The 13,191-nt window shown below is 44.3% G+C and overlaps 1 protein-coding gene across 7 annotated transcripts in view; it reads left to right on the top strand.

The window, feature by feature from the left end:
- Window positions 1–7,553: 7,553 nt before the first annotated feature.
- SLC35F5 (solute carrier family 35 member F5) overlaps window positions 7,554–13,191 on the top strand; it is a 44,080-nt gene continuing 38,442 nt past the window's right edge. The window contains exons 1-4 of one of the 7 annotated variants that reach the window (XM_075000732.1): window positions 7,554–7,735; window positions 8,489–8,634; window positions 9,534–9,603; window positions 11,275–11,347. The gene's annotated coding sequence lies outside the window, so the exon portion shown is untranslated. Of the gene's footprint in view, window positions 7,736–8,477; window positions 8,635–8,705; window positions 8,728–9,533; window positions 9,604–11,274; window positions 11,348–13,191 lie in introns of those variants that run through there. The other 6 variants (XM_075000728.1, XM_075000725.1, XM_075000727.1 and 3 more) reach the window with 6 other exon arrangements.

Below are 13,191 nucleotides of genomic sequence, written 5' to 3'. Positions count from 1 at the left end.
GGTCAGCACTGTTCCTGTGGACCTGGGCAAGGGTTCTCTAAGTGCTGCCTCCACCTGGAGCACTGACTCTACAGTTCCCATTGCCCAGGAACTGCAGCCAATGGGAGCTGTGGAGGCAGTGCCTGGGAAAGAAGCACCTAGGAGAAGCTGCTGCCAGAAGGATACACATTTGGGAGCTGTACCATCTTGGGTAAGTACCAACCTCCTGTCCCCCTACCATGCCCAAATCCCCTAGTCCCATCCTAGATGCCATACCCAAACTCTCTTTCAGAGTCTGTACCCAACACCTCTTCCCGCACCCAACTCCCTGATCCAGCCTGGGGCATCACTGACAATCTACAACCTATATTGGAACATGATCCTTCATTCTCACAGGCCTTGGGTGACAGGCCTGTTCTCTTCTACAGACAGCCACCCAACCTCAACAAAATACTCACTCGCAGCCACACACTATAACACATGAACACTAACCCAGAAACCTATTCCTGCAACAAACCCCATTGCCAGCTCTGTCCACATATCTATGAGACACCATCACTGGACCTAACACATCAGCCACACCATCAGGTTCATACACCTACACATCCACTATTAGGATATATGCCATCACATGGCAGCAATGTCCCATGCCATGTACATTAGACAAACTGGACAGTTTCTGCTCTAAAGGATGAATAGATATAAATTGGATACCAGGAACTGGAATATACACAAACTTGCAAGAAAACACTTTAACCTCTCTGCACATTCAATAAAGGATTTGAAAGTAGCCATTCTACTTCAAAAGGATTTTACCATACAGTTACCAAGGGAGACATCTGAATTTGAATTCATTTGCAAGTTTGACACATTTAACCTTGGGCATAACAGAGATCTCAATTATCTTATGCATTGCAAGGGCAATTTCCCCACCTTTGGTATTCGCAGGAATCACACCAGTCACACAGATACTATTAATGACAGGTGATTTCCCCACCCCCCCAACCTTTATTTTCTTCCTCCTTCCTCTCCCTCCCCTGCTACACTCCCTGCTATCTAAACCCTGGATTCCTATTATCTATTCCAATCTGAAAAAGTGGGTCTTACCCACAAAAGCTCATTACCTACTAAATACATTTGTTAGTCTTTAAGGTGCTACAGGACTGCATGTTTTTGGTGAAAGTGAGCGAGGGTGAGGACAGCATGTGATGGAGGTAAGGGGGATGGAGTGAGCTGGAGTAGGGCCTCCCAGGAAGAGCTGGCCAGGGGCATTGCCTCAGGGAAGAGCTGGACAGAGGGTGAAGCAAGGGCCTTTGGGTTTGCACAATTAGACAGGTGGTAACCCTCTTGGCTGCTTATCACCCAGGTTAAGTGTGTGGTGAAGATTTACCCTGATGGCCTGACCCAACTCCCACTGAAGTTAATAGAAGAATTACAAAAATAAAACCTATTAAGATAATTGTCATTCCTGTTTCTAAAACTCACTATTGACAGAGGTATTTCCATACATAAAAGGATTACAGTATTGTGATGTAGAAATGCTTTAACAGTGGTTGAACATGCAGTACTTCTTTTGTTTAACACATTTGCATCTCTAACATTTAATCAAAAGCATGCAAAAATGCAGTACAAAAACACTTGAAAGGTACATGAAAAGAGAACAATTTCACTATTACAAAGAATTTTATTTCCCACTCTAACACATACTCAGTTAAACTGAAACAAGTCCTGTGACTTTAAAGTTTAAAAAAAAACACAATAACCCTTTTAAAAATGTACCTTTAAAATTTTTTTTAAAAATTTAAAAAATATTTTAAAAAAATACCTTTGCCACATTGACCCCTGTGTTCATAATCCACTAAGAACCACCGCTTAAGTGTCTCATCTTGTTAAGAACAAAAATTTGGCATTGCAGTTCCAAAACTATAGCTTTCTACTCTTTGCAGGCCTCTCAGACACATTTTTAAAGCAAAACATTCACAGGTTTGTTTGAACTCAGCTGCTGTAGTGGGGTGCTAATTGCCTACCCTTGTGAATCGCTGACTTGGGGACTCACAGCTGGGGAAGGATACGTTCTCTCATCACTGCTACCTCCTCTGAGATTTTTGCCTGGTGAAAAGCAAAATGTATGTCTGAGCTGCTGTAAGATGCCTATTCATAGGATGCTGAAAATTGCCAGTGCCGCTCCCCTTAGCTACTGCATTCAACAGCTGCAGGGCACCTAACAGACTTGGGCCTGTGGATATCTAATGTCCTTCAGATAAAGGAAGGTTTTCCACCACCAGAGTCTGAGTTGTTAGGGGCCTTCCATCAGTGCAAGTATAGGAGCTTCAAAACAGTAGTACAAAGCTACTACAATGCAGCTCTTTGGACCCATACTTTTTTTTCCTTTCTGTATGTCCCTTGAGTGTGATAGAATATCCATCTATTGTTTTATTATGGGTAAACATTTCAAATTATCTATAGCATGAAGCACTAAAGATACAATTAGGCAACACTATTAACAGGAAGTCTGGCTAATGATTAGGGGACTGAATTTTAACACCTAGAGTTTAATCCTAGCTTTGGTACTTTGACATCTGTTGGCCTTAGCTGAGTCACACATGCTTTCTGAAACTTGCTTTTAACTTCTATAAAAATGTACTATAGCTCTGTGCAAAACTGGTGAAACATGCTTTATTAGAGTAGATGTACATTTTTGGTTGGTTCATTTAACATTGTTTTCAAGTTCCATTTCACAAAACACACCTTTTCAAGAGTCCAGTTTTTTTCAGATTGCCTTGGGAACTACACTTCTAACACAAGTGTGCATTCAAAAATTCATAAGAATGTGTTATCAGTGGTTTGGGGTAATGTCTTGAAAGAAGACAGTGGGAAATCGGGCAACACAATCATTTGGCCCCTCATTTTAGCTATTCAGATTGTAACTATGCAGATATAATTGAGAATATATTTTTTTCCATATATCTGAATTTAGATGGTAAACGTTTCCGAGCAGGAAGGTTTTCTTGTGTGTGTATAGCTACAAGTGGATACTTATTTGGCACTTGGTACTACTGTACAAGTAAGTAAGTACCAAAGACTTATCTTAGTAGAAGATAAAGTACAGGTATCAGGGAAATAAAATGACAGTTTGAGACCAAAGCTTTCCAAAATTATTTCTTTTTCTTTCTACTAAATAGTTTTATTTTATAAAAAGGAAATACTTCAAGGTGCTGGAACAGTGTCCAATAACAAGGCAGTTCTCACTGCAGTGGTGATCCCAGGGCTTCCCCTCCTGAATGTGGGGTTCTCATCCTTAGATTAAGGCTCCGTGATCAGTCCAGCAACACATGTCAATAGTATTTTCACTGTTAGATCTCTGAGAGGCTGACACTCCGGCTTCCCTGGGAGGACTCCTCTATGGTTATTTGGATGGCCTCCCACAGGGGGCTTTCGGGGCCCAGTGAGCCCCATCACAGGTGCATAATAACATTAATGCAGGCAGCTATATCAATCATGTTATTTTGTAGCTTTTAATTTAAAATGTATAGAATTACAATTCTTGAATTGTAGGACAGACAAAATAGATTACTCTGTTTCAATGGCTTGTATAGATAATGCTGACATCCATTTTTATCACCATGCAATATGCATGACATAAATTAGCTTTTTGAAAATGTGTCAGTAGCAATTCCTCCCACCAGTATCTAAAATTTGAAATGATTTCTTAGATTTTACAGTTGCCTTGGCCTTCCCACTCAATTTGCTAGGGTTGAATTTAATAAATTCCATTTATGTTAGTTTTAAAAAAATGAATCACACGCAAGGTGTTAGTTTCACTAGTCACTTTCTAACTTCAACTGTGTGAGAAGTTATCATCACAGTGTTGGTGCTATTATACCAGTTCTCGTCTTAAATTTACCAGTATTAATCTGGAGAGATTAAAATTAGCTATCTATGAATAGGAGAATCTGGTTCTACATTTAAGTCTATACTGGTGTACTTTAAAAAATGACTGACAGCTTATGTTTTTAGTAGTGTCTGTTTCCTTCTGTATTTTGTCTAGAAGGTATATAGGCTAGTGGACAGTTTAGATGTTTGAACTTTAGGTATCTGGCAGGCTAGCACTTGCACTCATAATCAAACAGGTGAATTCCATAATTTTTGGAAGGGAGAGTTGTTTCCTATATTGTTATGTGCCATTACTTTAAATGTGTGGTGACTTGCAACATCTGTGAGATTCGGTATCATAGCAGCGTAAATAAGATAACCATAAATGCAAAGAAAATATTTTGTCCACTCTATGTATTTTGCCACTTTTTTTTCATAAGTGTTGATCTTTGTTTCTTATCCTGACATACTCACACATGGGCAGTGTATATAACAGGCTGGGAAAGACTATGCCTCCCTAAAGAGCTCCCCGTGACCCACCTCCTGCCTGCTACTAGTTGGCCCCCATCCAGGTAGGCTGCTTCTCTCTGAGGAAGTCTGCTGGGACTAAAGCTATGGTAGCTGGAACCTAGAGGAGAGAGGACAGGACTGGGGCCACGCAGCCTGCTGCTCCAGGGCTGAAAGGAGGGGACTGCATGCCATCCACCTGATGCTCCAGCTCTCCCAGGACTACCTGTCCCCCACAGTGTTGCGGGGCTGGAGGAATTTGGGCAGCCCATTGGTGGGAGTGCTCTGGGCTTTAGCAGAAGATGGGGCAGGAGCAGTAGGGCCTCAGGTGGAAGAGGTGGGCCAGGCTGGAGTCTAGCCTTCCAAAATTTATGCTTCACTTGGTGCCCCCTCCCCATGCACACACACAATTCATCTTATTTCTCTTAACCTGTTTATAAACAGTCCCTTTGCTCTGGGTTTCTATTGCCTCTTCCTTCTTTTTTCCTCTGCTCCTCATTCATCTCTATCTTCTTTAAGTCTAACCCTGTTCTAAAAGAACGTGAAAAGGGCCTCTGTACTGGTTTCTGTCTCTTTTCCTTTGTTCCATCAAAGCTAGTTGGCTCGTTCTTTTGCTGAAAGATGGTCAAAGCAGATTGGAGTCAATCTGAGCCTCTACTGGGAGCCAAAGGTAGTGCTGCTTCATGTGAGATCTTAACACAACAGTGCCAAGGCAGCACAAGCAACTGATCAAGTATTTCAGAGTGCAAGGGAAACCAGGATGGAAAGCTGGGTTCACTACAACTGGTAGGCATGACAAAACTTCCTCTCCAAACCTGGACACTCCTGACAGATGCAGCTTGTATGATGTCATTTTAATTATTTTTCACAAACAGAGAGCAGATTTTCTGGTCCACTAAAGACACTCTTACTCCCATAAGCATTGTAAACTGCCATTAAAACGAATAGGGATAGCCAGTGAAGAAATCTCCCAGCACAGGAGAACTCTTAGATTTATAGATTCCAAGGCCAGAAGACCCATTGTAAAAAGGTAGTCTAACCTGCTACATAATATACGCCATAGAAGTACCCCCAAAATAAATCCTATGCCAATTAAAAGAAAACAATACCGTCTTTGCAACATATACAACTCTTTCCAACAAACTGACTTCAGTGAACATGCTTTCTTAAAATCTCCTATCATTGCCAGCATATGCTTAACTTTCCTGGTGATGCAACAGTGGAAGAACTAGTTATTGTTGTTGACCAACATCAAACAGCAGCTCCGATCTTTTCTGAGCTGACAGATGACTTGATGACTAAAATGTAGGTGGCAAGATGCATTTTTCCTAGCACTAGTGCAATCCCAGTAGTGGAAACAACAGTGGAGTGAACTATAAAAAGAAAGTTTAACATAGATAATCAAAGTACCTCGAGCACAAGACGAGAAGTCCTGTGGCACCTTATAGACTAACAGATATTTTGGAGCATAAGCTTTTGTGGACAAAAAAACCCACTTTGTCAGATGCACAAAGTGGGTGGTTCCCTATGAAAGCTCACCCTCCAAAAAATCTTTTAGTCTATAACATGCCACAGGATTTCTCCTGGTTTTTACATTTACAGACTAACATGGCTGCCCCTCTGACTTTTGGTATTGTCATTCTCACAGGAAAAAACAAATGTAATGATCATGCAACAAGTTAAAGGTAAATAAGTGATAAACAAGCAGCTGAATGAAAATAAGGATTGGCTTTAGTGGGCTGAAAATTAAAACTATATATTAAAATTAAATATTAAAGTATTTCTCTTTTCTTTCAAGAACTTCTTCTTTCCAGTCTCAGGGGCTGTCCATCAATTACATAAGTTTCTGCAGTTATGAAGAAAGGTCTGAAGAAGTGGGTCTGTCCCACGAAAGCTCACTTAATAAACTATTTTGCTAGTCTTTAAAGTGCTACTTGACTGCTTTTTGTTTTGATAGTGTATAGACTAGCACGGCTCCCTCTCTGTTACTATATAACTTTCTGCAGTGCTTTTTTTCTAGAAAAGAGGTACCAGAACTCGAGTTGGATAATGCCTCATAAGGGTTAGGGTGTTCAGGGTGCCAGAAAGGTACAGGTGCTGCAGGGTGCCGGGAGCTCTTGCCAGGTCCCTGTGCTGTTGCAGGACCAGCAGGGGCTCCTGCCCAGTCCCCACACTCCTGCATAACCAGCAGTGAAAATGTTGCTGCTGTTCTAAGAGAGAAAAGTGCCAGAGCTCTGTCCCAGTGGGCTCTGCCAGAACAAAAGCCCTGACTTTCAGGGCGAGATGGGGTTCAATGCTCATGCCCATCTTTGTAGCACGGAAACAAACAGGCAACACCGGACACCCATGTTCAACAGTAACAGAGAGGAAGCTGTGCTAGTCTATACACTATCAAAACAAAAAGCAGTCAAGTAGCACTTTAAAGACTAGCAAAACAGTTTACTAGGTGAGCTTTCCTGGGACGGACCCACCTCTTTAGACCACAGCCAGACCAGAGCAGACTCAACATTTGAGGCACAGAGAACCAAAAACAGTCAGCCAGGAGGACAGATCAGAAAAAGATAATCAAGGTGAGCAAATCCGAGAGTGGAGGGGTGGAGGGGAAGGTCAAGAATTAGACTGAGCCAAGTATGCAGACAAGCCCCTATGGTGACTCATTAACACATGGTTTAAACCGGGATGGGAACTTTCTGAGTCACTATAGGGGCTCGTCTGCATGCTTGGCTCAGTCTAATTCTTGACCTTCCCCTCCACCCCTCCACTCTCGGATTTGCTCACCTTGATTATCTTTTTCTGATCTGTCCTCCTGGCTGACTGTTTTTGGTTCTCTGTGTCTTAAATGTTGACTCTGCTCTGGTCTGGCTGTGTCCTGAAGAGGTGGGTCCGTCCCACGAAAGCTCACCTAATAAACTGTTTTGCTAGTCTTTAAAGTGCCACTTGACTGCTTTTTGTTTTGGACGCCCATGTGTAATTTACAGCCAGCAGCTGAGAGCAAATCCCGTCTGCGTTGCCCACGGGCCTGTTTCCGGGTCCTTGCCGCCGCCGCCGCCCTACCACTTGCATTCTCGCTGCCCCCCACCCAGCCACCCCCTTGCATCGGCCCTCCACGAGGCCGCCGCCTCCATCCCAACGCTCCAGCCCCGTCCGTCACTGGCCCCTCCTCCCGCCACCGAGGCCGGGCGTGGCAGCAGGCCAACGAGTGGCTGCCCGCACACATCGATGGCAGCCCGGCGGGGGAGCCGCTCTCGTTCGCTGGCTCGGGGATGGATTCTCCGCGGCCCAGCTGCGACTCCGGCCTAGCCACCATCTTAGAGGGAGAGGAGCGGGCTGCGTCGCGGGACGGACTGTGCTCTGGGCTGGTGGCTGCCACCGATAGGTACCGGCGAGACCCCCAGCCGGGGCTTCCGGCTCTGATCCCCGTGAGGAGCGGTGTCGTGGGGCGCGTCCGAGCCCGGCTCGGGCTGTCAGTGGGGAAGGGACTAGCGTCGTCCTCCCGGCCCCCCCCCCGCGTCTGTGCGGGGCTGGGGGTGCCCAGCGTGCCCAAGTTGCGTGAAGAGCTCGTTTTGCCCGACCGGCGTCGGCGGTGGGGGGGCTCTGCTTGTCCCGCCTGTCCTGCTTCTGAATGGGGGGCTGTCCCCTCCCCGGTGCGTGGAGCCGGGTGGGTGCCCCCCTCCGCTTCCTCCCCATGTCCCTGGAGTGGAGTGGCGGAGTAGGAAGGAGGGGTTGTCTCCTCCTCTCTCCCTGAGTGGGGGGTGCGCGGTGGTGGGGGAGGGGGGTGTCCCTGCCCCCCTCCCCTCCCCTCCCCTCCCCATCCGCGCGGTGGGGGGACGAGTCAGAAAGAAGGGTGTCTCGTCACTTCCTGTCCCAACAGCGCGGAGGTGTGGGGACAAGGGACCAGTCTCCTGTTCTCCTCCTAGCCCGAGTTTGTGTGTTGGGGGCGGGGGTAACCTGTCGCTTCCTTTGCCTCGTATCTCTGGAGCAGGGGCTTGCATGGGGAGGGTGTCCTGCTTGGTTGCCCCGACCCTAGCGTGAGTGGGTGGAGGGAGAAAGGGATAGGACCCAGCCCTTCTCTGGAAGAGTCTCTAGCAGTGCAGCAGCGTGCCTGCTCCTGAACGTAGGGATTCCGCAGTTAAGGATGAAGGGGTCTTCTGGAGGCTGCTGGACTTGATGTCTCCATTGCTCTGTCGTTGTGTCTCATTGCGAGTTGTGATGTACTCTGATCTCAGGACTGGGCAGCTGATTTCCAAGGAATGATTACGTGCTTCTGATAATTCAGTAGGTGATGTTTTTCCTTATGAGTGTGCATGGAGTGGAATGCATCAGCCAGCATGTTATCAGGAGACACCACGGCACAGATTAGAACTAAAAGTGAGGTCCTGAGCCATTATTAAGGATTGCTAGTATTTTTTACAAGTGTGGGTGAGAGCACCTGATGGTTGGGCCACATTCCATTAGGATAATTATGTTCTTAACTGTTAACTTTTAATTTTAGTGTTAATTTCAAATCATACATGTCATATCCAAAACTGTTGTGTAGTGCAGTGTTTCTTAAACTGTTTCATGGAACACTGCTGTTCCATGAACAAATTGCAGGTGTGCTGCGAGTGTTTGGGAAAAAATACACTGGTATATATTTTCTGCCATTAAAACCAGATAAAATGTTACTATTTGATTGCTGTGATATCTGATTAAATGACTTCATTTTGGTTCTGCTGTATATGTTGCTGTTTGGGTGGGTTTTTTGGCGTGGAGGGAGTCTGACAACAGTTGTTTTAAAGAAAAACTTCCTAGATATTTGGTGTTCAGTGGTCTCAAAGTTTAAGAAACACTGGTGTACTGTTACCAGTTGTCTATTTTGCCACAAAGGCGTCTGCTCTTCAGTGGCAAGTGAAGTTAAATGGGTGTAAGGTTTGTTTGTTAAAGACAGTGAAGTTTTAGGATTCTTCTAAATGGAAAGAGTACATGGAGAGAGCTTTTATGCCTAATCTTTTACTAATGCTTGAACTTGTGGAGTTCATGGTCAGCTACTTTAGTAATTGTCTGTTGATTGGGTGGTTAACTGTATAATATACCATTTAAGTAATAGTTGCAAACTACAGTACAGCTTAGCATTTACATTTCTGACACTGGTATGAGAATCAAGATTTTTTTCAAGTGTTTCTCTTATCCTTTAGGTGCTAGGATCCAGTTCTGCCATTATATTTTTACATACAGAACACTTTGTCATGGAGGTACAGTTTGCAAGTGAGTATTGCCTGTTGAACTCCAGGTGTCTCATGAGATAAAATAATTAATTGGAAACAAGGTGTTTCCTGTGTGTATTTTTTTCAGTTTTTCTAGTTATTTTTTATTTTGATGAACTGGTGGCAATACTCAGCACAGCCATGTGAGGCTTGTTTGTTTTCCTGTTCTTTGATTCATGCTATGGAGATATTTGCAGAGGAGTCTACTCTTTCCATGGAGTTTTCCTTGACGATCATTGAGAAACTGTTCTACCCATCTAATTTAAAAATTACCATTGTCTTACTTTGAAGAAAGTCCCACTCTCTATTCCTTTGTAGCATGGTCATCAGCTCTCACTGACATGAATTCTTAAGGCTTGTCTATACTGTGCGAAACAGAGACCTGGTCAGGGTTAATCTTCTGGAGTTGAGTTTTGTGCATCTGGTAGAGACAAACGTAATTGATCTGTCTGGAGTTGGAAGTCGATCCCGTACTCCATGCTATTGCAATGAATAAGGGAGGTAGACAGGAGAAATGCTCCTGTCAGCCTCCCTCAGTGCAGACAGTCAAGTAAGTTGATTTCAGATACTTCAATTCTAGCTATGCAGTTGCTGTAGCTAGAATTGCATGTCTGCAACCAATTTACTCCAGTTGCGTAGACCTGGCCTTAGGGTAATAGAAAGGACAGTCAGGGAAAATGTGCGTTTTAAAAGATTTTGTACAACATTCACTGGCTTGTTTTGCTTTTGAGTTTGTGCAATCAAGTGGAAAACAGACATGAGGGTTCGTCAATACGGGGGGGGGGGGGACTTTTTTTGAGTCTGGCACAGGTATCTCCGTGCAGCTCTGCATTTGTGGGCACCACCTCTCGCCACTTTCATTGAGCCTGATTCCCCGCTACTGGAAGTGAAGGAGGGCATTGCCTGCAGGGAGCACTTCCCTGCAACATGCAGAGCTGCTTCTCATCCCTGTCACTAGGCTGAGCCTGCAAGACTTGGGTATCCCCCTTGCTACAGGGAGCAGGCACTGTGACTTCAGCTGTGTCTGAGGAGTCGGGGTGCCAGCTGTTGCCCTACTGTGGAGGGGACTGTGTGTGTGTTTGGAGACCTGACCCTTGTGGGTCAGATCAAGGGAAGCCTTAGGTTCACCATCCCTGGTCTAGAGAAACACAGTGCTACCTTGACTTTCCTGTCGGAGATGGTGGTGGGACTTGCAAATTAAGTAACCCTTGCAGACTTATGCATACATATTACCGTTCTAAATACGGTTTTGGCATATGTATTGTAAAAGCAGTCTGCCATTTGTGAATTGACATAAGGCCATTACCGCTCATTGACCTAAACGCAGGTAGCCAAGTGAATATACTTCTGAGACATTTTAAATGTCCAGAGTGTGGGGTATTATCTTTTATTGGGCCAACTTTTGCTCAGAAATTTGTCTCTCTCACCAACAAAAGATGGTCCAATAAAAGACGTTTCCCTAGGACTGATGCAACTACAACAGTAATGCATACAATAAGGACATTTGTATATGGTAATATCAACTGTTTATGCAGAGTATCTCATCTGAAATGAAGTGATTTAGCATAGATTGGGGAGGAGAAGAGACCGTTGAATTAGAATTTGTATTCTTCACAAGATATTAGAAAGGGGTGTTTTTAAGTTTTCATTCTTTTTTTTTGGCTATCTGCAGAAGCCCTGCACATAACTGGCTGAAAATCATGGTTCCGCAAGATGAAAATCTCAGCCCTAATATGGTCTAAATGGTAAGGAAAACTAGTTTTCACACAGGCTGACTGTAGCCTTGATGCAAAGCATTAAACATGCTTCAGACTCACCTTTGTTAATTAACTACTGTTGTAAAGAAGACCTATAAGGGAATTCTGATTGTGTTGTTGCTGTAGCAGAGAAAGGTGTAATATGATTCAATGACTGGAAGTTGAAACTAGATGAATGCAGACTGTAAATAAGACATACATTTTTAACAATGAGAATAACTGGAACAGTTTACCAAGAGTCATGGAGGAGTCTGCATCATTAGCAAAATTAAGAGTGGATATTTTTCTTGATGTTATGTTTGAGGAGTTATTTTGGGTAAGCATGGTGACTTGTGTTTATAAAGGAGATCAGACTAGATGATTGCAGTGGTCTCTTTTGGACGTGGGATGTATGAATATATCTTGGAGAAACTATGGTTTGACTCAAAAAAACTAAGACGAGGGACATTTAGCATGGTTTTGAAATATGTTTAAGTGCTTTCAGTTTAAAACAAAAACAGGATCTATTGAATGCTGCCATTGCAATCTGACAACATGCATCCCTTCTAGTAACTTAAATACACCATGGAGGGGCTGCACATACTGATTAGTGTAGCATCTGACACCCCAGAACATTCTGTGAGAGGACTGCACTATATATTTATTGTTTTTCGTTCTTGGCCCTAATGTCCAAAGTTAGGATGCTAAATTGTCCTCAATCCCTAGTGGATTTCTCATTGACAATAATAAGCATTGAATGGAGTTGCAAGTGTTCAGAATATTTTCGGAATCCAGTCCAAAGGCAGGTGTGCATGTAGAACGCGGTCCTTAGGGAGTAACTCAATTGTTATGCCATATTCTGCATTCTGTTAAATGGAACAACTCCTGTGGACTGAAATAAGAGCTAAAGCAGGGATGGCAAGTGGGCTGCATGAGTGTCCCTCCTTCTCTGCAGGCTATAGAAGCTCATGGCCCACTGGGGTTTGACCTGTGGCTCTGTGGCCCCCTGTATACTCTCTCCCCAAATACCTCTTCCACAACAGTGTCCTGCACTTACCTGCTCCTCCCCCTCCCAGCACTCTTGGAGCACCATGAATCACCTGGTTCACGCTGCATTGCTGCTCTTCCCTCTCCTTCCCAGAGCTGGAATACTGCGAATCAGCTGTTGGCAGCCTTCCAGCTCTGTGAGGAGGGGTGGGAGGGGGATGCAACATGAATCAGACAATTCTTGGTGTTCCAAAAGTGCTGGCAGGGAGGAGCAAGTAAGTACAGGGGTCTGGTGCCCCAGTGTGTGAGAGGCAGATGGGGAGGGGGGCAGCCAGACTGTCTCGGGGCCATAGGTGGAACCCCAGTGGGGCATCTGTTGCTCACCACTGAGCTAAAACTATACCACTGTGAACAGAATCTACTCTTACACAAATAAATTGCTGAATTCAACTTCACTGTGTTGTGGACCCTGATGAGAGGGCAGTTAAGGGATGACTTTCTGTCTTTGCCCTATGTTTGGTCGTTAAAGTACTAGAGTTTAAATAAAACAATTCATGTCGCTTGAATTTGTGTGAGGAGTCTATACATAGCATTCATCATTAGCTGTATTAATCCTGGGGCAGATGTGCATGCAGTAGTATTGGAGTAGTGGCATGAATGGTGAATCAGGCTAATTGCTTCAGTTCAGGCATAACCATGATCTTAGGTATAGAGTGGGTTGGGTAGCCAGAACATTCTTATCTGCCATTATGGCCTCACTGCTAATTTTAGCATGCCAGCTTAAGCAGAGCTGGAGCATTTATGGTGTTCCTGTCTGAAGTGTTAGCTCTTATCTGCCACAGGGATGCATAGTAAATATAAACTGA

Source organism: Carettochelys insculpta, chromosome 8 (assembly GCF_033958435.1).
Source record: "Carettochelys insculpta isolate YL-2023 chromosome 8, ASM3395843v1, whole genome shotgun sequence".
Classification (NCBI taxonomy): domain Eukaryota; kingdom Metazoa; phylum Chordata; order Testudines; family Carettochelyidae; genus Carettochelys; species Carettochelys insculpta.
This window is presented reverse-complemented; position numbering and strand designations above follow the sequence as displayed.